Source organism: Notamacropus eugenii, chromosome X (assembly GCF_028372415.1).
Source record: "Notamacropus eugenii isolate mMacEug1 chromosome X, mMacEug1.pri_v2, whole genome shotgun sequence".
Taxonomy (NCBI): Eukaryota; Metazoa; Chordata; class Mammalia; order Diprotodontia; family Macropodidae; genus Notamacropus; species Notamacropus eugenii.
In genome coordinates, this window is record NC_092879.1 from 1,290,165 (window position 1) to 1,317,504 (window position 27,340).

At 41.2% G+C, this 27,340-nt stretch overlaps 1 long non-coding RNA gene across 1 annotated transcript in view; it reads right to left on the minus strand.

The window, feature by feature from the left end:
- LOC140515522 (uncharacterized) overlaps positions 1 to 12,165 on the minus strand; it is a 53,078-nt gene extending 40,913 nt beyond the window's left edge. The window contains exon 1 of the long non-coding RNA XR_011971064.1: positions 11,978 to 12,165. This is a non-coding gene — a long non-coding RNA (uncharacterized lncRNA). The remainder of the gene's footprint in view (positions 1 to 11,977) is intronic.
- Between the last annotated feature and the right edge of the window lie 15,175 nt (positions 12,166 to 27,340).

Here is a 27,340-nt window from a genome sequence, read left to right on the forward strand (position 1 = left end):
AGGGAGAAAATTTAAAACTTGTGGAAGTGATTGTTGAAAATTGAAAGCAAATAAATAAATAAATTTGGAGGAGAAAGAAAAAAAGAACCTTTAGAAATTCCCTTCTACATTTGGATCAAATATGAACTCCCATTTGATGTTAAAGCCCTTCATAACCTAGTTTCAACCTCACTTTCCATTTTTTCACATTACCATCCTTCCTACACATATATGCACAAGTTCACACAGATATACATATACATACACACATAGGTTCTGTTGTCATCTAATAAAGAATGTGGACTCCTTGAGGGCAGGGACTATTCCATTTTTATCTTTGTGTCACTAGTACCTGGCATAGAGAAGACACTTAAAAAATCCTTGACGGTTGGTTGGTAAGAGGATCTAGTTTCTTCCGATAATAGGAAACTCGTTATCGCCTGCTACAGTTTCTGCATTTAGATAGCTGTAATTCTGTGCTTAGGTTAGGAATCTATGTTTAGTTAGCTGTAATTGTCAGGAACTTTTCCTCAAATATCCTAATCTCTCATTTCCTCAATCTATTCAACTTCCATAACCTCCTCCTCTACTTCCCCTTGGGCACACACTGGAATGGTCCTACCCTACATTTTTTCACTGCTACCACTGACTTTCAAGCATTTCCAGATTCCTTTATCTGACCATAATCTTTTATCATTCTATCTCTTCATATGCCTTTCTACTTTTGAACCAATTGTTCTATAAGGAAGGGTTAATCAGTCACCTCACTCCACCTAAAATGAATGACAGGATACTACAATCTGATATACCTTAACTTGAACTCATACACTACTGAATGGAGCTCAGGAAGTCATTTGATAGTGGTGTCTGGGTCATAAAACATTTGTGTTGTCTAATCTCCACTGGGCTCTCACTGTAGCAAGGCAAACCTCTTGTTTCCTCCAGCTATGTATGTACATACATGCATACACACATACATGGTCTCCCACAGCACATTCTCCCTCATCCTTTTACCATGTTTCTAATCTCATACTTTACCAATAAAGTCAAAATCAAGACCATTTGCCAGGAGCTCCCTTTTCTTGTTCTCAACTCTCTTCATCTCAACTTCCTTTGACATAATCTTCTATTTAGTCTCCTTTTATTCCAGTCTCTGATGAAGAGGTAGCTCTTCTCACCAAAGCCAAGCCCTCCACATATAGTCTTGACCCCATTTCCTCTTGTCTTCTTCAAAAGACTACCCCTACTATTTAATTTCTACCCTTTCTCTTCAATCTCTCCTCACCTACTAGCTCCCTCCCTGATGCCTACAAATATAGATGTCTCCTCTTTTCTTAAAAAACTCCTCATTGGATGCTTTCCTATTAATTATCATACTACACCTTTCTTCCCTTTCATGGTTAAACTCCACAAGAAAGGACTCATAAGACAATTTGGAATTACGTCCAAAGGGCTATAAAACTGTGCATTGATCCAGCAATACTGCTTCTAGGTCTGTATCCCAGACAGAACATAAAAACAGGAAAAGGACCCACATGTACAAAAGTATTTATAGCAGTTCTTTTTGTGGTGGCAAAGAATTGAAAATTGAGGGGATGTCCATCAACTGGGGAATGGCTGGACAAATTGTGGTATATGAATGTAATGGAATACTATCGTGCTATAAGAAATGATGAGCAGTGGACTTCAGAAAAACCTGGGAAGACTTATATGAACTGATGCTGAATGAAATGAGCAGAACCAGGAAAATATTGTACACAGTAACAATCACACTGTATGATGACTGACTTTGATAAACTTATCTCTTCTCAGCAACAAAAGGATCTTAGACAGTTCCCAAAGACTCACAATCCCAAAGACTCACAATGGAAAATGCTGTCTACATCCAGAGAAAGAACTTTGGAGTCTGAATTCAGATGGAAGCATACTATTTCTTCTCCTTTCCTTTTGTTGTTTTATTTTGTTTCTTCTCTCTTGTGGTTCCTACTATTATTTCTAATTCTTCTTTATATTATGACTAATATGAAAACATGTCTAATATGAATGTATAAGTAGATCCTATACAAATTGCACATCATCTTGGGGAGGGGGGAGGAAAGGGAGGGGGAGAAAATTTGAAATTCAAAATATTGTGGAAGTGAATGCTGAAAACTAAAACTAAATAATTTTTTTTTTTAAAAAAAGGACTTCATGATGAAAAATGCTATCTCTTCCAGAGAACAAGCTGATAAGAGTCTGAATGCAGACTGAAACATATTATTTTTCACCTTCCATAGTGTGTGTGTGTGTGTGTGTGTGTGTGTGTGTGTGTGTGTGTTTTCCTTTGGGTCTATGTTTTCTTTTACAACATGACTAACATGGTAATATGTTTTGTATATGATTAAACATATTAAATGTTCATGATTGAACCTACATCAAATTGTTTACCATCTCAGTGAGGGAGAGAGAAAATTTGGAACTCAAAATTTTTTCAAAGTGAATGTTAAAAATTGTCTTTACATGTAACTGGGGAAAAAAGAAAACATTAAAAAAACCTCCATGAGAAAGTCATCTTCAAATGGTGTCTCCATTTCTTCTTCTCTCATTTTCTTCTAAATCTTCTGTCATCTGGCTTTACTTTATCATTCATCTGAAAACTGCCTTTGCCAAATTTAACAGCAATCTTTTGAAATGTTAATCGAATGGCCTTTTCTTAGTCCTGATCTCCCTTGATATTTCTGCAGTCTTTGACACTATTGATCCCCTTTTCTGTAGGTCTCCATGTCACTGCTCTCTCCTGATTCTTCTCCTGTCTGCTGGAATGTTCCTCAGTCTCCTTTGATGGTTCTTCACCCATGTCATGCCCTTTAACTTTGAGTATACCCCAATGATCTGCCCTTGGCTCCTTTCTCTTCTCCCTCTGTCTAATCTCATCTTGTGATTTCATCAGCTCCCATGGGGTCAATTATGTCTATGCAGAGATTCCCAGATCAATATATACAGCTAGACTCCTTCTGCTGAGCTAAAATCACACATCTTCAGTAGCCTCCTGTACATCTCAAACTGGATGTGCCATAGGCATCTCCAACTCAACATGTCTAAAGCAGAACTTAATTATCTTTCCCACCAAACTCTTCACTCTCTTGACTCTTCTGTTACTCTAAAGGACATCACCATCCTCTCAGGCACCCAAGTCCACAACTTCAGTATCGTCCTCAGCTCTTCACTCTCATCTACTCCATATATGCACTCTATTGCTAAATCTGGTCATTTCTTCTTTCATAACACCTCTTGAACATGTCCCTTTCTCCCACCCATCCAGCCCCAGTCCAGGCCTCCATCATCGCTTGTCTGGACTACTACAATAGTGTTTTAACTGGTCTCCCTGACTCAGGGTCAAATATGAACTCCTCTGTTTGGCATTTAAATCTCTTCATAACTTGGCCCCTTCCTAACTTTCTAGGCTTCTTACACTTTCCTCCCCATCCATATACTCCCCAATCCAGTCATGCTGGTACAATTCGTCTACCATGATACTCCACCCTCCTTCTCTGTGATTTTGTACTGGCTGTTTGTCATGCTTTGTATGTCTTCATGACCTCACTAGCCTTCTGGGTGGTCTCCCTGTCTCAAGTCTCTCCCTCCACTAGACCATCCTACACTCAGTTGTGGCCATGATTTTTCTCATGAACTGGTCTGCCTAGGTCATCCTCCTACCCAGTGAGTTCCAGTAATTATTACCTCCATGATCAAACATAAAACCCTCTACTTGGCTATTCAAGCCTTTTACAACCCATCCCCTACCTTCCCCTCCAGTCTCTTCCCAACTACTCTACCATCCTATGACTCGGGCCTTCCTGTTATTTCTTCAAACAAGATACTCTGCAAGCTGTTCCCAAAGCCTGTGAAGTTCTGCCCCCTCACATCCACCTCGTACCTGCCTATGAAAAGTAAATCAACAGCTTGCTAAAGGAGACCCAAAAAATGCTGAAGTAAATAACACCTTTAAAAATAGACTAACTCAAGTGGCAAAAAAGGCCCAAAAAGCCAATGAGGAGTAGAATGCTTTAAAAAGCAGAATTAGGTAAATGGAAAAGATAGTTCAAAAGCTCACTGAAAAAAAAATAGCTCTTTAAAAATTAGAACGGAGTAGATGGAAGCTAATGACTTTATGAGACACCAAAAAATTACAAAACAAAACCAAAAGAATGAAAAAATTGAAGACAATGTGAATATCTCATTTAAAAAACCGACCCGGAAAATTGATCTGGGAGACACAATTTAAAGATTATAGGACTACCTGAAAGCCATGATCAAAAAAAGAGCCCAGACATCATCTTTCATGAAATTATCAAGGAAAATTGCCCTGGTATTGTAGAACCAGAGGGTAAAATATATATTGAAAAGATCCACCGACCACCTGCTGAAAGAGATCCAAAAAGAGAAACTCCTAGGAATATTGTAGCCAAATTCCAGGGTTCCCAGATGAAGGAGAGAAAAAGAAACAATTGAAGTACTGTGGACATCCAATCAGGATAACACAAGATTTAGCTTCTACATTAAGGGATCGAAGGGCGTGGAATATGATATTCCAGAAGTCAAAGAAACTAGGATTGAAACCAAGAATCACCTACTCAGCAAAACTGAGTGTAACACTTCAGGGGAAAAATGGTTATTCAAAGAAAAGACCAGAGTTGAATACAAATTTGACCTTCAACCACAAGAATCAAGAGAAGCATGAAAAGACAAACAGGAAAGAAAAATCATAATGGACGTACTAAAGCTGAACAGTTTACATTCCTACATGGAAGTATAATATTGGTAACTCTTGAAACTTTTCTCAATACTTGGGTAGTTTGAGGGATTACACATACACATGCACACAGACACACACACATACACCTATACACACATACATATACATATAGACAGAGGGCACAGGGTAAGTTAGATAGGAAGGGATAATATCTAAAACAATAAAATTAAGGGGTAGGAGAGGAATATAGTGGGAGGAGAAAGGGAGAAATGGAATGGCGCAAATTGTCTCCCATAAAAGAGACAAGAAAAAGCTTTTTTCAATGGAGGGGAAAAGTATGGAGTTTAGAGGGGAAAAGTGAAGCTTACTCTCATCACATTTAGCTTAAGGAGGGAATAAGCTGCACGCTCAACATGGTTTGAAAATCTATCTTACACTACAGGAAAGTAGAGAGAAGGGGATAAGTGGGGTGGGGGGCATGATAGAAGGGAGGGCAAATAGGAGGAGGGAGTAATTACAGGCAAACACTTTTGGGGAGGGGCAAGGTCAAAAGAGAGAATAGAATAAGTGGGGGGGCAGGAGAGAATGGAGGGAAATATAATTAGTCTTTCACAATATGACTATTATGGAATTCCCTTGCATAACTATACATGTATAGCCCATATTGAATGGCTTATCTTCTCAGTGGGGCTGGATGGGGATGGAAGAAGGAAGAGAAGTTGGAACTCAAAGTGTTAGGAACAAATGCTGAGAACTGTGTTTGCATGCAACTGGAAAATAAGAAATACAGGTAATGGGGTAGAGAAATCTATCTTGCCCTACAAGAAAAGAGAGAAGATGGGGATAAGAGAATGGAGGGGTGTTACAGAATGGAGGGCAGATTGGGAGAAGGTGTAATCAGAATGCATGGTGTCTTGGGGCGGGGGGATGGGAGAGATGGGGAGAAATTGGGAACTCAAAATCTTGTGGAAATGAATGTTGAAAACTAAGAATAAATAAACAAATAACCAAATAAATAAGTAAATGGACAAATAAATAAATGAAATATGGGAGAATGCGAAAAAAAGAGAACTCATGTTTGACCAACCCACGTGCCCCTCCCAAAGAAACTCAGGATATAATAAAAGGAAATAAAGGCAGATAATGAGATGTTAAAGTAAATATAAAGATGCGTCTATGATACTCTATTATTTTACATAGTCAAAAGAAAGATTCCTTGAATTGAAAAAGGGGGTTGGCCAGTAGCTTGAAGATTAACCATGATAGCCCTTAAAAAAGCTGTTTTAGAGTCAGTTCAGGAACAAGGCAGCAGTTAAGCAAGAACTGAGGTTCTGAGAGGATATAAAAATCTTTGATTCTCTCTCAGAGGGGTGGAAGAGGAAGGAATTCTCTCTCTCCCCCTCCCTATTTGGCTATGGTACTTTGAAGTCAAGTTATTGGACTAGTAGGAGATCCCCTACTCATCAGGAAGCAGAGATATATACTCTCCAGATAGATAGGGAAAAAAAAAAGAGATAGTCTTATGTGAAGAGGAAAGAAGTAGCACCTTTAGCAGGAAAAAGAGAGGTGACTATGGACTCAAGAAAAACTAGCCCTGGCAACAATAATAGCTAATATTTATACAGTGTTCTAAGGTTTCCACAGTGCTTTACTTACATTAACTCACTTGATTATCACATTTGCCTATAAGAAAACCAAGTCTGCAAGAAGTTAAGTAACTTTCCCAGGGTCACACAACTGTGAGTGTGAGGTGGTATTTAAACCCAGATCTTCTTGATTGTAACTCTAACACTTTAGCCGCTTTACTATCCAGATGCCTAACCCAGCTGAGCAGTCTGACAAGTAGAAGGGAGAAGCATAAGGACTCCATGAGGAATGAAAGGAATTCAACTTCCTTTAGTTCTTGAAATAAGTTGCCCTGGCTACAGCTGTTTCCTAGAGGTGTGCCCCAGAACAATTATAGTCAAAGTTTGTACCCACTCTTCCTATGGATGTTATGTGGGAGAACACAACCTAGATTTATTTTCTTTCTTTTTCTTTCTGTGGCACATTAGTGTTTGCTATCAACTAAAATATGTCTACTGACTGATTGTTCATAGGAAACCTATTAATTTGGGCTTGTGAGCCATAGTGTTTGGAATGTAGACCCACAAGTGTCCTCTGAGGAACCAACCCAGGAGTTGGAATGCAAGTTGGGGAATATAAGAAGAGGTGCTACACGTATCTGAAGGAATTTTTTCCTCAATCCAAATTAGTAAAAGCTTTTGTATTTCATTTTGGACTATGGCATACATAATTTCCCATAACACAGTTTTGTTATTGTCAAAAACAAGTTCTTTAAATCATACCAGACTGAAGTAATATTAGAAGAATGAAGTTCAGATTAAAACTGTATGATGAAAGAGGGAAGAGTGGTAGAAAGAAAAATTATACTAACAACGTATATTTACAGAAGGATAAGAGAAAGAAGTGTAAAGGAAGAGTAAATTCAGTTATATGTAACTAATCAGGACTTTTTTTTTAAACAAGACTAATACTTTTAAAGAAATGCAATGAGAGTTGCTGTTATGTGGGCAATACAAACCAGCCTCAATTAACTAGCACTGAAATTGAGATCTTTATATGATTTAATGCAATGAATTGAAAAGAAGAGTTTATAATTAGCAAATCACTCTGTGTGTAAATGGCTGCTTCTTTAAAGAGCTTCAAACTGTTATTCTCTTAAGAGTTCTAGGAATTCCTCCTGAAATCTTGTTACACAATTGATTTCCACTGTCAAGAAAATATTTGCTGACAAAAAGGGTAAACTGTAGCCCAGCCCTTATCCAAATCATTACAAATGCCAATCCAGCAGAGAATTAGCGAAGTCCTACAATGGAGTATAGTAAAAGAAAGTAGGAGAACAAATTTTATGGACTCTCTAATTAAGAAATAAAAAGATTATGTACAACTCATATCCTATATGTTACTACTGTGCTAGGTGCCTCAGTTTTGAAAAGAGTCGCTCAAGATGTAAATCTAACCCATAATTCTCGTTCAGTCTCACCCATCTGAATTGTTGCCTAGTAAACTCTATGCAACTTTCTAAGTCCCCTAAGTTAACACATCATATTATGAAATGTGGTTGGTGATGAAAGACTATTTCATTCTAAATTACATTTTCTGAATACCATTTCTGCAGTCTACTCTCATCAGCAACCAAGTATGAATTCATTATGTAAGTTCAAGAGCATTTTAACTAGAGGTAGAGGACCTGGGTTTAGATTTCCTCTTCTACTTAGTAGCTGTGTGACTTTGGACAAGTCACTTCACCTTTCTCAGTCTCTGGAGGTTCAGTTAAATAAATAAGCATTGGACCTTCATTCTTTTTAAAGCTCTTTGTAGCCCTGAATCCATGATACTAAAATCTAATTGTTTCCCACTTTCACTCGGTTCTACAAGACTACACTCAATAGTCTCATCGAGCCTACAAAAGCTCCTATAAAGATGTTATTGTTCATAAAAGTTCAAAACTGTAGTTTAAAAAACACAACCTAAATTAACATAAAGACTTGGGAAGCTGATTTATCATAACAAAAAAGTGTTTGAAGGGCAATAGTTTGAGGTATAATTCCAATCAAAAGCATAACATTTTTAGAGAAATGCCAGGGCAAGTGATCACTTCTGAAAGAGATGACATTTAGTCAGGGCTTTGGGGACATGAATCTTCAGTTTCCCCATCATGACACATCTTCCACTCACTTTGATGGTTCTTCTTTTTGGAAACAAAGTGCACAGGTTAAACAATTTTGGGGCCCAATAATATTTTACGAATTGAATGGTATGCTTTTAATCTTAGACGCCCTTTTAAAAAATCATTATCAAGGGTCAGTCTTCTTGCAGTCATTTTCCTAATAAGGATGTAATCCAGTCTGGAAAATAAATACGGTGCAGTGAATAAAAAGAAAGCCTTCCAAAAATCAGGGAATATGAAGAGACACATTAAATTGCCTTTCTATCAGGATGGACCCAAACAGAATTGTATAAAGCTAGTGTTCAAACACTAAAGGAAGAACTCTAAACACACTAATATGTTTCAGTTAGGAGAGACCTCTAGTATGTTTGTGCTAAAGCTCCATGTGTGCGTGGAGAGGGGTGGGGGAAGGGGGGTTGTGTGCTGTGCTCCAAGTAGAATTAATACATCAGAATCACTGCAGTCATTTTGAATACTCTGATGGTAAATTTTACAAGATATCACACACTAAATTAACCTAGAAATGTCTTTATTATGTTGAGGCCATTTTTTTTCAGGTAGCATCAGTTGCTTTTTATGAGCAAGCATCGAACATTATTTTGTGATTCAGAGTTTAAAAATTCCATGTGATCACCTCCATCAAGTAATTATGCAGATTTCAAACCTATCTCCTTATAGTAACTAACAATCTTTTTTCAAGGAGCAGTAAGAAGCATCAACCAAATTGTTAAAGTCAGTGTATAGTCTTGCACCCCAAGCACCTTTATTTCACCAAGAGGTATAAAAATGGTAGCAAAAAATGAATCATGCTGATTGCTCCTTAATTTAATAGATAAATAAAGTGATCTTGCTGTAAAAGACAATAATGGCCTAGCTGTTAGGTTCCACAAATTCTAAAAACACTAGGTACATCCTTGGTTTGCAGATCAGATGTCATTACATTTTTTTGAGAATTAGTCCTGATAATCCTCTGTTTTCTCATCTTCCACATTAAAAACACATTTGAGGTACACACACAGAGAATGTTCTTCTTTAACACACACACACACACACACACACACACACACACACACACACACACACACACACACACACACACACACACACACACACACACACACACACCCCAGGAGGTCTCTTAAGGAGTCTACTGCTGAGAAGGTAAAAGCATTTTGCTCATTTTTCATTGGCTAAAGCAATCCAAGCCTGCTTGGTACCCAGAGGGTATTCTCAAATAAACGTCAATCTCTGGCTGCCACCTAAGCTGATTGAAAACAGAAGGCGAACATTCCTTAAAGAATGAGTATGTTAAACTGTTAATGTCTCTCCTCCACCCCCACCCTCCCCAACCAGGGACAGAAGCACACAGAGACGCTCAGACCCAAAATCAAGGATTTACTCGAAAGCAGCCAGTTCTGTTATCTGAGAGATCATGCAGTATTTGTATCAAATTCCTTTTTCCCACTGTTTTTGCAGCTTTTAGAGAGGAAGTCAAAGCCACAGGGATGTTGGAGAGTTTCTGCGAGCTGCTCCCAGACTCACAAAGCAGCAACTTTGGGGACTTGGCTCTCGGCCATCCTGCCTCGGGAGCAGTCACGTAGAGAGATATTTTGATAAGAGAAGAGCGCTTCAGCTACGGTGCAAGTGTCAGAAAGCACAAAGGCAGATGCGTAAGAGTCAGGACCGGGCTAGCGGGTGTAATGGGAACAGTGAGAAGTAGTGGGGTGGGTGGATTGGGGAGTGTGTGTGCATCAGTAGACACGTTACTTTCCTTCTACCACCTCGGGTCAAGGTATGGGGATCCCTGAGCTAGAAACTATCCGAATATCCGAAAAATGTTTTTGAAGGGTCGATTTCACTTTTAGCCTGACCTCCCAATAAAAAGCCCATTTTCTGGTGTTGTCTTTTCGGGCTAGAAGCGGAGTGCTTATTTTAGTTCCCGCGGGGAGTGGGAGTGGAGGGAAAAGAAGCTCACACAGCCCACTTCAGTGAAAGTGGGGGGAAATAATCTCTTCTCCCCGAGTAGGGAAAGGGGTGGGATCGGAGCCAAAGAGCACCTACCCTCCCCGCCGCCCAGGCCATGGGGGCAAGCCGAGCAGGCGAGGCGGAGAGGAAGCGCGGTCGGTTTAAGGGAACCTTGGCAGACAGGAGGGGAGGGAAGGATGCGGGCTCCGGCCTCGGGCGCTGCAGATACCGCGGGGAAGAGGGCAGCGCAGCAAAGCCACAGCCATTACCTGCAGCGCTCACCATCACCACTACCACCACCTCTTCCTCCTCCTCCTCCTCTTCCTCCTCCTCCTCCTCTTCCTCCTCCTCCTCCTCTTCCTCCTCCTCCTCCTCTTCCTCCTCCTCCTCCTCTTTCCCCTCCTCCTCCTCTTTCCCCTCCTCCTCCTCCCCCACCCCGCAGCCAGTCCCAGCCCCCCAAGAAGACTTCTAATCCAGAGCTTGTGTCCTCCCCTTTATCCAGGAAGGGAGGGAAGGGGGCAGGAAGAGAAATGAGAGCTTTCAAAAACTAAATGAAACGTTTGCACCCAAAAAAGGTGGCGGTGGGGTGTAACCCAGACAGAGGTTGGAAGGAAGAGGGCTCTGCAGGTCGGCCCAGGGGTGGATACACAAGGGACTGGACCAGCACTCGGCACTGCCCGGGGGAGAGGAAACCACACGCGGCCAGCTGCACGCAAAAGGGAGACCTGGTCCCTCTAATGGAAAAAAAGAAAGAAAAAAAAAGAGGAAAAAAAGAAAACCGCCCCGGGGCAGCATCCGCACCAGAGCCACAATGGAGGCTTTCATGGAGCTTTCAGGGTCACCGCGGAGAACGACAGAAGCCGGGGAGCAGCGCCCAGCACAAGCCAGGCGGCCTCGGGTCCGGGGGCCCCCCAGTGCGCGTCTGCTGGCGGGGGGTGGTGCGGGTTCCCGGGGGCAGCTGTGTCCGCCCCATGGGCCACCTCCGTGCGCTTGGCAGGGGGTGTTTAGTAGCGATAGACGGGGAGGGGAGGGGAGAGGAGAGGAAGGGGTGATGAGGGGGTTGGTGGAGCGAAAGCACAGCTGGGGTTTAGGTGCGGGGTGGGGAGCGGGGTAAGTGCGCGTCCAGGAGCGAGCTGCGGCCGCTTGGCACAGATAGGGTTCCCAGAGCAGCCACCGCCAGCTCCCGGGCACCACCGAGATCCGGAGTGGCATCGCAACCCACACTCGCCGGGGCAGCCCGGCCTGCCGCCGAGCACGCCTTTCCCCCCCATCCCTTCTCCTCCAGCTGGCTTCTCCTACGTTTGGTGGAGGGAGCAGGGGAAGGAACCAAGAAGGAAAGGGAAGGAAAAGAAAGGGAAGGGAAGGAAAAAAGGTCTGGAGGAAGTGGCAGCCGCCGCCGGTCATAGCAGAGGAGTTTGCCAACCCCACCGTGGCTGGCTCTGTGTGTGCGAGAGTCTGGAACGCTCTCTCCCACGCCTAGTACGTGCGTAAAAGCCAGTTGCGCCCATAGTCCCAGCCATACCCTCCTTAGCAAATAATAACAACCCCAAACCCTCAGATCTTACCTGAAACACTGAAGCACAAAGTCTCTCCAAGTCCCCTTCCTTTCCTCTCCCCCTTCCGATTTCTCTCCCAGCGATCTGCTCAGCTCGCTACACCAGAGAGAAATGCAATAGCTTGGCTAAGGTAGACACAACAAAGCACAAAGAAGAGTTGCTCCAGGGCTTTGAAACCCCTCAAGGCAAGGATCAGCATTAATTCATGCCTCTAACTCGTCTAAATCAATCTGCAAAATAAGACAAATCAAATTAACTCGTGACCCGGGCAGAAAATTGATCTCTAATTGATCTAAAGCCCCCCCCTCCCCCAATGCTACAATTAAGCATGGATACTTTATATATATACACATATGTATTTATATATTATATTTACATTGTTTATATATGTATGTGTGTGTATGTGTGTATATACACGTGCATACATGTGGGTATATATATATACATATTCATATCTATATGCACACATACACTCATACGGAAATATGTAAGACCATACTATGCCTATTTCCTCCTGTCATCTGCTTATCTGGAGGTGAATAGTATCTTTATAAGTTCAGGCCTTTCCATGTTTTTCTAAATTAACCGTTTCAGCATTTCCTCCAGCAAAGCAATATTCCAACACAATCACAACCTGTCTGAGAGATTTTCTGTAAAAACCTTGTTCTCAATTATCTTCATTCCTTCTGTTCTTGGCTCCACAAACTTTATTTAAATGAGAAAATTTTAATTTAAAAGAGTCAAAATTATCCTTTTTATACTTCAACAATGCTGTCACCTTGTAATGTAGACATTATGGCTTGATACTGCTGAATTTACTTCCTCTCCGTCTTTTTTATCCCCTTGGTCTCCTTGAAGTTCCTGACCTTTTGTTGTACCAAATGAATTATATATTTTTTCTAACTCAAGAAAATAAATTTATTAATTACATTGGAATGACATTGAATTAAGCCAAATTGTCATATTAAAAAACTACTTTGTCTTCCCCTGGCTGAGAAGGGTAAATACTATTTCAGTTACTTAGATCAGAGTTTTTCTGTACAAACAGTGTTCTATGTTTGTGTTCACACAGCTCCTGTGTCTGTTTTGGCCCATGTACACTCAGCTCTTTCATGCAGTCCAGGTAGTTGACATGGTCTTCAGCAGTACTGAACAGTGCTGGTGACACAGGCTAGTTTCTCTATTTTGCAATTCTGATTTGGCCTATTTACTTTAAACCTTTTCTGAGATCATGGTTGCTAACTATGCTTTTTAAAAATTTTAAGGGGCTGAATCCTACAGCCACCCTTTATTCTATCTTTCTGCATGTGTCTGCTCTTTAAAATGTTCTCTGAACGCCTAGAGAAGGACCCCCTGGGGTGAGGCACCACCACGTGCCTCCCTCCCCCAGGTGCCTTCCTCACCCCACCCCACCCCCACCCCCGTGCCTCCCTCCCCCACGTTCCTCCCCTCCCCCTGCCCCCCATGTGTGTAAATATGTATATATGTGTGTGTATAAACCTATATATGTGTGTGTGTGTGTGTGTGTGTGTGTGTGTGTGTGTGTGTGTATATCCATGCTTAATAGTGTTAAATGTTAAATCTGTAACTGGAAAAAAATTTTTCTTCTTGACCTGGAAACTCTGGAATTTGGCTACAATATTCCCGAGAAGTTGTTTTTTTTTTTTTTTGGATCTCTTTCAGGAGGTGATAGGTAGATCCTTTCATTTGGAAATAGCAGAGCTGGATTGGAATCCCAGCCCTACTGCTTACTGAGGGGCAATGACCTCAATGACCTTTAGCCTCACTATCTTATTCTTATACTCCCAGAGTGATTGTGTTTTTGTATTTACTAGCCCTGCTCCCCAGTGCCATTATTGACTTACACGCCTTATTTCACAACGGACAAGTCACACTCAAATTGTTGATAGTTTTTAATAAATTCCCATCAAAACTAAGATCAAGTTTTTTAATTTGCTCTGAATACTGGGCTTGTAAGTGGGTAATATCAGTGTCTTAGCTGAGTAACTGGTACTTTGAAGTTTGGAACCAACTCAGTGGTGTCTCCACAGCCACGAATTCTTGTCCTATATCAGATGGCTTTTGTTACAATGAAGAGGTTCCTAGGTAATTTTGATACTGACGATTTGGCCTGAATTCCTACTTGCACTGAAGGAATTCATTACTTCCCTCCTGTACTAATCTCAGAACTTCCTTTAGCTCCATTCCTTTTCCCCTTAACCAGCAGTAAACTGCCCACAGCTTCAAATCCAATAAAAGTAGACTCTGGAATTCGTCTGTGTGGAATATTTGAACACAAGATAGAATATAACCATGAAATGATATTTGATGTCAGTAAAAAATGACATTTGAAGTATTTTTCTTCTTCCTGAACTTTAAGTAAACTGCAGTATCCTGATTGAACAGGAGACATCACAGAAAGATGGCAATTAATTGATCAACAAACATTTATTATGCACCTACTTTCAATTCAATTCAATAAACATTCATTGATCCCCTGCTATGTGCCAGGCACTTTGTGCAATCATGGGAGACTTTTTGAAATTATGTTTAGTGTGTGAGGAATAGTAAGTAGGTAATTATCCTAAAGTACCGTAAAAGAATTGTGTATAAAGAAACTAACCAGGCAGGATACAAATTAAAATGTTAAGGGCTTTGAGTTGGCTCACTGGCATCCCCCACCTCTCAGGTATTCACTTGCAGTCCCTGAGGTCCTCAGAGAGACACCAGCAAAGTGGATCTGGGTCTGGGCAAGGGGGACCCTGGCTGTGCACCAGTGGCCGATGATGTCAGGGGTGACTTTTGTGAGGCAGGAGCCTTCCTCCCACTGACCTCACTCCTCCCTCCTCTGGCTAGCTTCAGGTATCCCACTCAGGGACTCCCTGCAGTCAGTATCCCTATCCCCTCCACCCACTGGAACTCATTTCTCCTCCCCCACAGCCCTCTCAGTTGCATTTCCCCCATCTCACCACCACTGAAAGAGACAGGAGCTCCCAGAAGGATTATGTGACTGTTGTCATTTCCGGATCTGGGTGCTGATGGAAAGTACCCCATGGTCCAGGACCAGCGACCCCCTGCTGTGTGTCCAAGCAGCCCTCTGTCCATCTCTTCAGAACTGCTGGGCTTTGTGTGCATAAGTGCTGGAATATTTCCTCTACATATTTATTGCCTTTGTATCTTTTGTTTTCTCTTTCTATTCCCCTTTATGAAAACTGAATGATTCTCCTACTCATATATGTGTGTACATGTGCATGTGTAGTGTGTGTATTTACGTAGATATGTGTGTGTGTATATATACATATGATAATATCATGGTATACATAGAAAGAACTCATATAATTCATTTATTTATATATCCTCTCTATTCATCAATGCATACTTATCAATAAGACTGCAGAGTCTCCTAGAGAATATATATAACAATTGGACATATGAGTACTGATATGAATAACTAGGCAGTATAGGAGAGAATTCATACATTCATTATATAAGAGAACATATTAATGCTCAGATGAATGAACACATAGAGAGAAGAGGTAAGTACTTGGTGAGTACTTGGTCAAGTCAGTGGCCAGTGGAATACAGGAATCCTCATTTATGAGGCAATATTTAAAATCTTCCATCATCCTTTTCCATAAGACTTTCCCTAGGAGGTAAGGTTCTCTGCCTGTCTTGCCTTTGGCTGCCCTATCTCTCCATGTCCTAAGTCACTCAGATATTGCTGAAGGAATTTTTGAGACTTTCCTTTGTGTCCTCACCTGGATTTCCAATTGAAACAGATTAAAACTCCTTATTGAATGATTTATTATGGGTTCACAAACATGGGTGTTGAAGATTAGGGTCAAGTCTTTCTGTGCATGAGTGTATGGGCTTGTCCCAAATTCATCCCTCTCAGTGCTCCATCATTGGTGCACCAGTGTGTGGGAAAATGTGAGAGTGTGTTTCTGTATACCTCTGTGTGTGTGTGCCTGTGTTTGTGTCCTAACTTCCACCCCACGCCCAGGACAATCATAGCTAGCACATTAGAATAGAACAGTTTGGAGTATACTTTAATGGAGACCACCTCTTTCTCTATGGTACTTTCCTTTGGGTTTCTACTAATTAGAGTATTTGTTCCAATCAGTTTGGCCTATTGATGAATGTTTATAGCTTTACTGGTGTAACTGATCTCTTATATTTCTGGTCTGATTTTTACAAAACCTTGGATTTGGTAACTGCTTCTAGAATCTTCATGTTATTTTGAGGAGAGGACAGTCTTAGTGATAGGTGTCCATGAGGTATATCTGTGCAGGTTATGGGAGAAGCAATCATTCCCTGATGGGCAGAACCCTACTGACATCCTCAGGGTGGGAAAGGAAAGGGCACAAGAGTTTTCAAGGGGTCATTCCAACTTCTTTTTCCATCGCTGATTCCTAGAGCACCCATGTGAAGCTGAAAATTCCCACCTCTATTCTGTTGATAACTGCAACTTCCTTCCCATCAACAAAAGCCCACCTGCCACTCAGTGCCCCTTTGCCAAGCAGTTCTGGATCCCTGCCTCTCCATGGCTTGCCTCCTTTGGCCAGTGCTTTGCCACTACTGCCCCACTTCGCATGTCTCTCTTTACTTCCTTCTAAGTCTTGTATTGTTCTGTGCTGTGCACTCTTTAGTTCATTTTCCCCTCCCTCGCATGAAGACCACTATTAAGCATGGATACACACACACACACACACACACACACACACACACACACATATAGGTATATACACACACACATATACATATTTACACACATGTATATGTATATAACGTATAAGTTTATGTGTATATGTGCATATATACATATATCTATAAATATACACTCATAAAAAATATATGTAAGACACTTCTATGCTTATTTCCTCCTATGTGTTTCTCTGAAGGTGGATAGCATCTTCCTTCAAAAGTACAGGTCTTTCCATATTTTTCTAAATCAGCCAGCTCAGCACTTCCTATACCACAGTAATATTCCAACACAATTACAAATATCTGAGACATTGTCTAAGATAATTTTCTTCAATTTTCTTCATTCCTTCTGTTCTTGGCTACATAGGTTTTATGTTTACAAGAAAATTTTAATTTAAAATAGTCAAAATTATTCCTTTTTACATTTTAGCAATGCTCTCACCTTATAATATATTTTAAGGTCTGATACTGCTGAATCTACTTCCTTTACATCTTTTTTTCTCTGCTGTCTTTGAAGTTCCTGACCTCTTTTTTTTAAAATTTCTTTATTTAACTTTTAACATTCATTTTCACAAACTTTTGGGTTCAAAATTTTCTCCACATTTGTCCCCTCCCCCACCCCAAAACACCAAGCATTCTAATTGCCCCTATCACCAATCTGGCTTCTCTTCTATCATCCCTCCCTTCCCTTGTCCCCATCTTCTCTTTTGTCCTGTAGGGCCAGATAACTTTCTATACCCCATTACCTGTATTTCTTATTTCCTAGTAGCAAGAACAGAACTCGATAGTTGTTCCTAAAACTTTGAGTTCCAACTTCTCTTCATCCCTCCCTCCCCACCCATTCCCTTTGGAAGGCAAGAAATTCAATGTAGGCCATATCTGTGTAGTTTTCCAAATGACTTCCATAATAGTCATGTTGTGTAAGACTAACTATATTTCCCTCCATCCTATCCTGCCCCCCATTGCTTCTATTCTTTCTTTTGATCCTGTCCCTCCCCAAGAGTGTTGACTTCAAATTGCTCCTTCCTCCCATTGCCCTCCCTTCCATCATCCTCTCCACCCTGCTTATCCCCTTCTCCTCCACTTTCCTGTATTTTAAGATAGGTTTTCATACCAAAATGAGTGTGCATTTTATTCCTTCCTTTAGTGGAATGTGATGAGAGTAAACTTCGTGTTTTTCTCTCACCTCCCCTCTTTTTCCCTCCACTAAAGAGACTTTTGCTTGCCTCTTTTATGAGATATAATTTGCCCCATTCCATTTCTCCCTTTCTCCTCCCAATATATTTCTCTCTCACCATTTAATTTCATTTTTTAAAGATATGATCCCATCCTATTCAATTCACTCTGTGCTCTGTGTGTGTGTGTGTGTGTGTGTGTGTGTGTGTGTGTGTGTGTAATCCCACCCACTACCCAGATACTGAAAAGTTTCAAGAGTTACAAATATTGTCTTTCCATGTAGGAATGTAAACAGTTCAACTTTAGTAAGTCCCTTGTGACTTTCCTTTGCTGTTTACCTTTTCATGCTTCTCTTCATTCTTGTGTTTGAAAGTCAAATTTTCTTTTCAGCTCTGGTCTTTTCATCAAGAATGCTTGAAGGTCCTCTACTTCATTGAAAGACCATTTTTTTCCCTGAAGTATTATACTCAGTTTTTCTGGGTAGGTGATTCTTGGTTTTAGTCTTAGTTCCTTTGACTTCTGGAATATGATATTCCACGCCCTTCAATCCCTTAATGTACAAGCTGCTAGATCTTGTGTTATCCTAATTGTATTTCCACAGTACTTGAATTGTTTCTTTCTAGCTGCTTGCAATATTTTCTCCTTGACCTGGGAACTCTGGCATTTGGCCACAATGTTCCTAGGAGTTTCTATTTTTGGATCTCTTTCAGGCGGTGGTCTGTGGATTCCTTGAATACTTATTTTGCCCTCTAGTTCTAGAATCTCAGGGCAGTTTTCCTTGACAATTTTATGAAAGATGATTTCTAGGCTCTTTTTTTGATCCTGGCTTTCAGGTAGGCCCATAATTTTTAATTTGTCTCTCCTGGATCTATTCTCCAGGTCAGTTGTTTTTCCCATGAGATATTTCACATTATCTTCCATTTTTTCATTCTTTTGGTTTTGTTTTGTGATTTCTTGGTTTCTCATAAAGTCATTAGCCTCCATCTGTTCCATTCTAATTTTGAAAGAACTATTTTCTTCAGTGAGCTTTTGAATCTCCTTTTCCATTTGGCTAATTCTGCTTTTGAAAGCATTCTTCTCCTCATTGGCTTTTTGAACCTCTTTTGCCAATTGAGTTATTGTATTTTTCAAGGTATTATTTTCTTCAGCATTTTTCTTCAGCACCTCCTTTAGCAAGGTGTTGACCTGCTTTTCATGTTTTTCTTGCATCTCTCTCATTTCTCTTCCCAGTTTTTCCTCAACTTCTCTAACTTGATTTTCAAAATCCTTTTTGAGCTCTTCCATGGCCTGAGCCCATTGAATATTTATTTTGGATGTTTGGGATACAGAAGCCTTGACATTTATGTCTTTCCCTGATGGTAAGCATTGTTCTTCCTCATCTGCAAGGAAGGGAGGAGATATCTGTTCACCAAGAAAGTAACCTTGTATGGTCTTATTTTTTCCCCCCTTTTCTGGGCATTTTCCCAGCCAGTTACTTGACTTCTGAGTGTCCTATCCACACCCACCTCGCCTCCAGATCAGCCCAGCCAGTGCTTGGGGACTGACATTCAAATGCTGCTTCCCAGCCTCAGGGCTTTAGGTGGGAGTGGGGCTGCTATTCATTGTGAGATTAAATTCAGGTGCTCAGGTAGGGGCAGGGTGGCCTCACAGGGCTTAGTTCCCTCAGGGGGTTTATGTGGAGACCTTCAACAATGGATCTGAGCTCCTGCCTGCTTTGGGAGCCCCTTTCTGCTGCCACCTTGGCTGCTGCTTCCCGAGGGGGCCTGAGTTATGGAGACACCGCACTCCCCTCTTGGCAAGCCAAAAAGGCCCTCTCACTGACCTTTGGCACCTGTGGATGGAGAGACCCGTGTGGCCATTGGAGATTGTGTCCCTGAAGCCTGCTCAGATCTGCTCCTCTTAGGGCTGCGTGGCCAAGGCATGGCTGGGCTCCTGCTCCGAGTCTGGTGCGCGACGGACCTTTCATGTCAGTTTTTCAGGTCTCTCTGGAACAGAAATCTCCTCCAATCCGTTGTTCTGTGGCTTCTGCTGCTCCATAATTTGTTGGGAGTTCTTCTTTACAGGTATTTTATGGGCTGTGGGTTCAGAGATAGCATATGTGTGTCTTTCTACTCTGCCATCTTGGCTCCTCCTCTAGCCTATTTTTAAAAGTGTTATTTTCCTCAGCATTTTTTTGGTTCTCCTTTAGCAGACAGCTGACATTCTTTTCAAGTACTTCTGTGGCCTGAGCCCATTTCATATTCATTTTGGAGGTACTGGAGGCAGAGGCCTTGACTTCCTCTGACAGTATGCCTTGTTCTTTCCCATCAGAATGGATGGAAGGAGACACCTGTTCAGCAAGAAAGTAACCTTCTATGCTCTTTTTCCCCCCTATTTTGGGCATTTTCCCAGCCAGTTACTTGACTTCTGAATCATTTGTCAAGAGGAGAGTCCTAGTGCTCCTCTTCTCCCCAGCACTGTGCTCAAGGCTGAGATTCAGGTCAGCTGCTCAATTCCCCCAGGGGCTTTGGGTGGGGGCGGGGCCACCACTGAGGCCTGAGGTTCAGATCAGCTGCTCAGTTCTGCCAGAAGTTTTAAGGGGAGCTGCCTGGACAATGCACCCAGGCTGCTTCGGTGTACCCCTCTGCTGCTGCCTGGGACCCCACTACCCTTCCACCCAGCTGGGAGGGCCCGCCCACACTGACTTTTGGAGCTTTCTTTGTCACTTATGGGTTGAAGGATCTGGGACCCTCCTTGCTGGGAATTCTCTCCAATTTTCATCTTTTCCTCAGAGGGTGAGGTTTCTAGGCCCCTCACCTTCCCTATTTGTAAATGTCCTTCCTGACTGTGGACCCTACAAACGAGTATGATACTCTAGGTATGTTTTGACCAGGACCAAGAAGAATTGCTTCCATTGTTGGCATAATTATTTTATCCAGCTCTATGATTTCAGTGGTGTGACAGCACTCCAATTTCGAGAGTTCTATTTCCCATACCAATTATCCATGGATGAGGGAGTTGCCTAGGGCACAGAGGGGGTTACCTGATTTGCTTATGGTCACCTGGCTGAGCCAGTAGGTAGGAACTGGACCCAGGTTTGCCTCTCTCTATGACTTGCCCTCTGTTGTCTGCTACTGGCTCTACCCCATACTTGTATTTTTGCAACCAGAATCACCCTAGTTAAAGCAGCTACTGCCTAGACTTAGTGCATTGGACTAACAGACACAAGTGTACACATACATGCACACGCACACACAAACACCTCTTTTCCTGATGGATAGGCCATCAGGTAGATGGTAGAGAGAGGTCAGAACTCCAACCTTCTCATCAGCGCTAGTGGCACTGCTCCCTTTCCCTCTGCTGAACCCTTCTGAAGCCCTCAAGGTCGAGCAGCACCATCCCTCCTTCCTGATGCTCCCCCCCTTGGGATGATAACTCCCTAAGACAAGAGGGAATGAGCCCCCTGGCAAGTGCTGCCCTGCTGCCTTCCTCTGTCACTAGTAATGGCTTGGAAAAGATATGGAACATTAGATGGAAGTCAGTGTCTACGGTCTCCACCAGGAGCACAGGGAGTTTGTTGGGGTTCTGAGGCAGACGGATGAAAGTATGGGAGGAGGAGAGAGAAAGGGTAGGAGGAGAGAGAAAGAACAGGCGGGAACTGTCTTGGCTGGATTGGGCTTTCCCACCTCTTTCTTGCTCTCTCTCTAGCACAAAGTCACCCATTCTCACACAGGCCATCCCATAAACTCAAACAAATACACACAATCACAATGGAAGAGGTACATACATTGTCAGTCACTCAAAATCCTGTGCCCTGTAGGGGAACTCAATCTCTTTGTCTGCTGTCCAACTGAGGGCTTGGTTCATGTGTCATCTGGAAACTCGAGTCTCTGATGAATTTGCCCTTTTAGCAAAGGACAAAATGACCCTTGGTCAGTATCTCCCTCTTGTAATGAATTGTGAAGATACCTTTAAAGACCTTTCATGTCTTTCACCAGTTCCCATCTCAGCCTCCCCTCCCCTTCAGATAACATGGGACCTTTAGCAATGGACAATCCACTCCCACTTCCATCAGTAGTATCAGCTTTCTTGACTGACTCAGGAGATTCAAAACACAAGTAGTTTAATTGAAAAGTAAATGAATGAATAAAGGGAAAGTTCTGGTTAATTATATACCCTATGCCAAGAACCATGCTAAAAGATGCTATTACAAGTAGATGAAGAGAGTCTGTGCTCTCAAGGATCTCTCACTCAAACTGTGGATGTCAGTGTTGGATGGAAAGGCCAGTCACTAAGTGAGGCAGGGGCAGGGCAAATGATAAGTCCAAGGACTCCCTAGAACAAATCAGGGAGCCTGCCCTGCAGCATTCAGTGTCTGGAGGAGACTTCCCCAAAGTCATCACCATCACCACCAGAGAGATGGACATGCCCCCTCTAGTAGTCAGAAGGGTCAGAAAGGGGCAGGGATTCAGCAGGGCCGGGGTATGGAAGCATTTGCAGAAACGTTGGGGGATGCCATCCTGATGGACCAGCTCACACCCAATTATTACAAATGAAGAGTTACCACTGCTGAGCTATGTCTCTTCTATCTCTTCATTTCCCCACTACTCCTCTTACCATGATCATTAGTGTCTGTGACTTACAGTAATATCTTAGTGCATACTCTGGAAGGTGATGGTCTGGTGTTGCTTGTCAACACTAGCTCTTCCTTCTGCAGTCTGTTTCAGTGGACAGTGACTTGCTTTCTGCAATAAAACAAAATTAAAGAATGAAAAAATATAAGGAAATATGATAAAATATTCTGAGACAAACAACTTGCCTGAAAAATACATGGGAGAATGACAATTTAAGACTTATTTTCCTACCTGACACACATGATTAAAGAGCCTAAGAATTATCCAAGGAAATTATCCAACAAAACTTCCCTGATATTTTAGATTCAGAGGGCAAAATAGTAATTGAAAAAATGTACTGATCACCTCCTGAAAGAGATCCCCAAATGAAAACTCCCTGGAATATTTTAGCTGAATTTCGTACTTCCCAGGTGAAGAGAATGTATTACAAGCAGCCACAAAGAGTTATTTCAAATGTCATGGAGACATAATCAGGGTCACATGTGAGTTAAGGCTTCCATGTCAAAGGAGCAGAGAACTTGGTATGTGATATTCAAGAAAGCAAAGAGCTTGGATCACCATGGAGAATAAACTACTATTCAAAACTGAGAATAATCATTCAGGAGGAAAATGGATATTTGATGAAATGGAAGAATTTTAAGCATTCCTAAACACAAAGGAAGAAGAAGCATTAAAAGATAAACAGGAAAGAGAATACATAAGGGACTCAATAAGGGTTGATTGTTTACATTCCCCTATGTGAAGATGACACAGAAAAAATAATAAGAAGGACCTGAGGCTTGTGTCATCATGCCCCATACCTCCAGACTCGAGGTTGATTACACTAAAAGTTGCTATGGCCAAAATAAATAAACAACATATTTAAGCATAGCAGAAAGAAATCAACCATATACAGTTAGTATGGGGATAGATAAGATCTGCTTCATATTCAGAGGAAGATAGTAGACATAAAAAAGCCAGTCCTTTTTCAACGAGAAACATTAAATGGTCTGAAATGCAAAAAGAGTACTTGAATGAACTGAAAGATGCCTTAAAATATCAAACAAGAGAGACTGAGGAAAATTAGAAAAAATAAGAACAATGCAAGAAATTTATGAAAATAATCAACTAGAAACAGAGAATCAAAACCTATAGGAAGAAAATAATACTTTGATAGCTAAAACTGAGGAATGAGAAGCTAATGACATTCTAAGACACAAAGAAATAATAAAACAAAATCAAAAGAATCAAAAACTACAAGAGAAAATGAAATGTTTCCTCAGAAATACAACTGATATGGAGAACAGATAGGGGAGAATTCATATAAGCATAGTTGAGTTATATGAAAATTATGATAAAATTTAAAAAATTCTTAATGTTATATTACAACATATTATCAAGGAAAGTTGCCTTGAAATTCTGAAACAAGAGGGCAAAGTAGAAAAAGAAAAATCCACTCATAACCATGTGCAAGAGATCTCAGGAAGAAAACTTCCAGGAATGTCATATCTAAGTTCAAAAACTCTCATAGTAAGGAGAAAATATTGGAAGCAGCAAAAACAATGAAAGTCAATTTAATTATCACGGAGCCACAATAAGGTATATGAAAGACCTAGTAGTTACTACACTGAAGGACCATAGACGTTCCTATTTTATACAGCAAAAGAGCTGGAGATTTGAGTAAGTGTAACTTACCCAGGCAAGTGAAATATAATCCTTAATGAAAAATAAAAGGATACTTAATGACCTCAAAGACTTTCATGTTATTGTGAGAAAAACCCCATAACATAAGGGAAAATTCATCATATAACATCTAGCACAAATACATGATAGAATTTAATGACCAATTACAAGGGACTCAGTAAGGTCCAATAGTTTACTTTGTACATGTGAATATATTAGCAGGGCTGTTATGATTGTCATATTATTTGGGTAGTTTGAAAGAACAGACTTGCTGAGCTGAGTATGATGGGGTGACTCTAAAAAGTGTATGGAGAGATAAAAATGAGTAATTATGTCAAATAAATGATGGAAAAAGGGAAAATTCATAGAGAATAAGGAAGTAGGGTTGAGGGTATGTAATGCTGGAACCTCACTCTCATGGAGAATGGGTTAAAGAGGTAACAACAGGTGTGTGTGTGTGTGTGTGTGTGTGTTATATATATATAATATACATAACATATACAATATATATTATGTTACATATATATGTCTTCTAAAATCAAAAAAATCAGATGTCAAGCAGGTAAGGTGGGGGGAGAGGATAAGGGAGAGACTCTTGGAAGGATTGGTAAATTAAGGTATAGGAGGGTAAGGTATTGGGAAGATGTAAAACAGGTGTGAGGAGGAGCAGGCTGAGAAGAAAAGTAAGGAACAATAGGAAGGAGGAAAGTAAGGAAAAAATCAATATAGGTTAGAATCTGAGTGGCACAACTTTACCCATAAAACGGAAACAGCAGATTAAAAATCTGAATTCAGCATGATGGAGCTTTCAGGAAACGCTTTGTTATTTATTTTTTTGAACACCAGAAGGAAGCATTTAACCCATTTTACAATAATCACTGATTACAGTAACCAATATACATGTACATGAGCACACACATATATTTACCATATCCAGCATTTATATGGTATTACATGTACCGTGGGCTTCCCAGAGATTATCCTGAAAAGGGAGTGGACAGGATTCTCCAGATCTGTATCTGAGCTTAGTCTTTAGACTAAATCTCGTTCATGAGTGATTTCTCAAAATCTTTTCCTCTGCCAGTTGTAGTTCTTAAATGAAGGCACAACCCTGCCCTGCCACTTCAGCATGGGCTAGATCCTGAAATCTTCAAATGCTGCCATCCTGACTCAGGTACTAATCTGCTCCTGGTTTTTCCAACCTCTGTGGGATGGCTCAGGTCCCTACATAAATCAATTACTCAGAGGCCTCTCAAAGTGATGACAGAAAAGTGATTTATTCGATTCTCGAGAAGTGGGGCTTACCTGTAGGAGCAGGAAAGCCGAAGACAAAGAAAAGGGCAGTGATTTATATAGACCCTAACGCAAGTCCCTCCTCCCCATGCTGACCATCATCCTCATTAGCTGAGAATATGGTCTTACATTCTAGACACGAAATCTAACCAATCCCTTTTGAAATGAAGACATCGAGGAATTATGTAAGTTTTGTCCAATCATTGAGACCCTAATACACTACACAGTTTTATATCCTTATATGGAACTATTCTATTCTAAAAATATTGTAACCTTGAGCCTTTAGGCCTTACCTCACCCCTGGGAGAAGAATTACAATCTGAGGAGTCTTCACTAAGTCTGTCCCACTCAATCCCTCCTCTTATTTATCAACCTGAAGATTTCTCACGGATGTTTCAACCAAAGTTCTGTAACATGATCTCACACTGTCTATTAATCTCCTCATCCCAATCAGGATCATTCCTGTCTCTTGTCTCCACAGGTGCCCAACCTTCCTTCTTTAATATCATCAGTCGAATGGCTCCTTCGGTCCTCTCTTCTACTCTAGCAAGTTTTAGTAAAGAATTTCTAACTATTTTAGTAATTAGTGAAATCAAACAAGGTAAACAAATAGGAAGTAATAAAATACCACTAATTGCTATAAGACCAAACCACAGCAATCTTTTCCACCAGCTCCCTTCAAACCAAGACCACCAAGACGTGTTGAAAAGGGAGTTCCAAGTTTGTACAGGAACATGAGCAACCTTCCTGATATTTTTGGTGATCTCTTTCACTATTCTTCCATTATCATCAAGTTTTCAAGCAACATGTGGACAAACTGAGCTTTCCACAAACTCCCCCTTCTTCTGCAAGTAAATAATCTAAGATCAACCTATGTTGCAGTACTGCTTCCCTAGTTTGTGTGGCTTGATCAGCCAATAAGTCCAAAGCCTTTGCTGTTTGACTGGTTATAATTTCAACTACTGCTTGGAGTCTGATTAGTCTGTTTAATAGATATATAGGGGTTCTATAACCCCAGCTCCCATCTTGAGCCCAAGTTGCAGGCCCATACTCTCTGGTTATCCTCTCAGGAGGCCAAGTATTGCCCCACCCATTTGCATTTCCAGTCTGAGTGAGGGAGGTGTCGATGTTCCTCTTTCTTTTTGCTAGATCATCATATAGAGGGACCCCTAGATGCTGTTTCCCTGATTCAGGCAAGAAAAAGAATTTAGGTCTCACCAATCCAATGTAACAAACACCTCTCCAGTTTAGCAGAAGGTGAGTATAGGCTGTCTGTCCACATATCCAATAATGCCCTCTCAAAGCAGGATGTTCCTCTAGAAACAGTCTTACTCTATAATCCACAGCCGGAAAGTACTTCACATCATCCAGGCCTAATGGTCCCCCTTTCATGATCTCTGACTTACACCTCCATAGTTGTTTCCTCTTCCATGTACAATGTTGATAATTCTCCCCAGTTCTATTGATTACACTCCAGAAAGTATCAAACATCATCCTATGTGTTCCATTCTCCCACTTCCATACCCATTCTTTATATTCTGTGTTATTCTTTGTACTGTTCATATATATACAACTCCACAAATAGTCATGGTCGTGACACCCTTCACATCATTTTCTGGGATCAGAGGGGTTGTAAAACTTATACCTACAACTTCTGTGATATTCCCCTTTTGTTCTCTCTCTTCATATGAAGAGGGTGGGAAAAATGAATGGGTACAGGGAATCACCCTACCATCTGAACAGGTAATACCGTTCTGATCGCATCTGTTTGCATACTGGGCACAATCAATACGAGCCAGGGTTTCTGGCCTTTGTGTGAATGTCCATTTACAATTACTTTCTCCCAGCCATGTCTCCTGCAATTCAGGTTCTGTTTGGTTTAAACAACGTTCACCTGGAACTGATTCGGACAAAGACCCTTGGT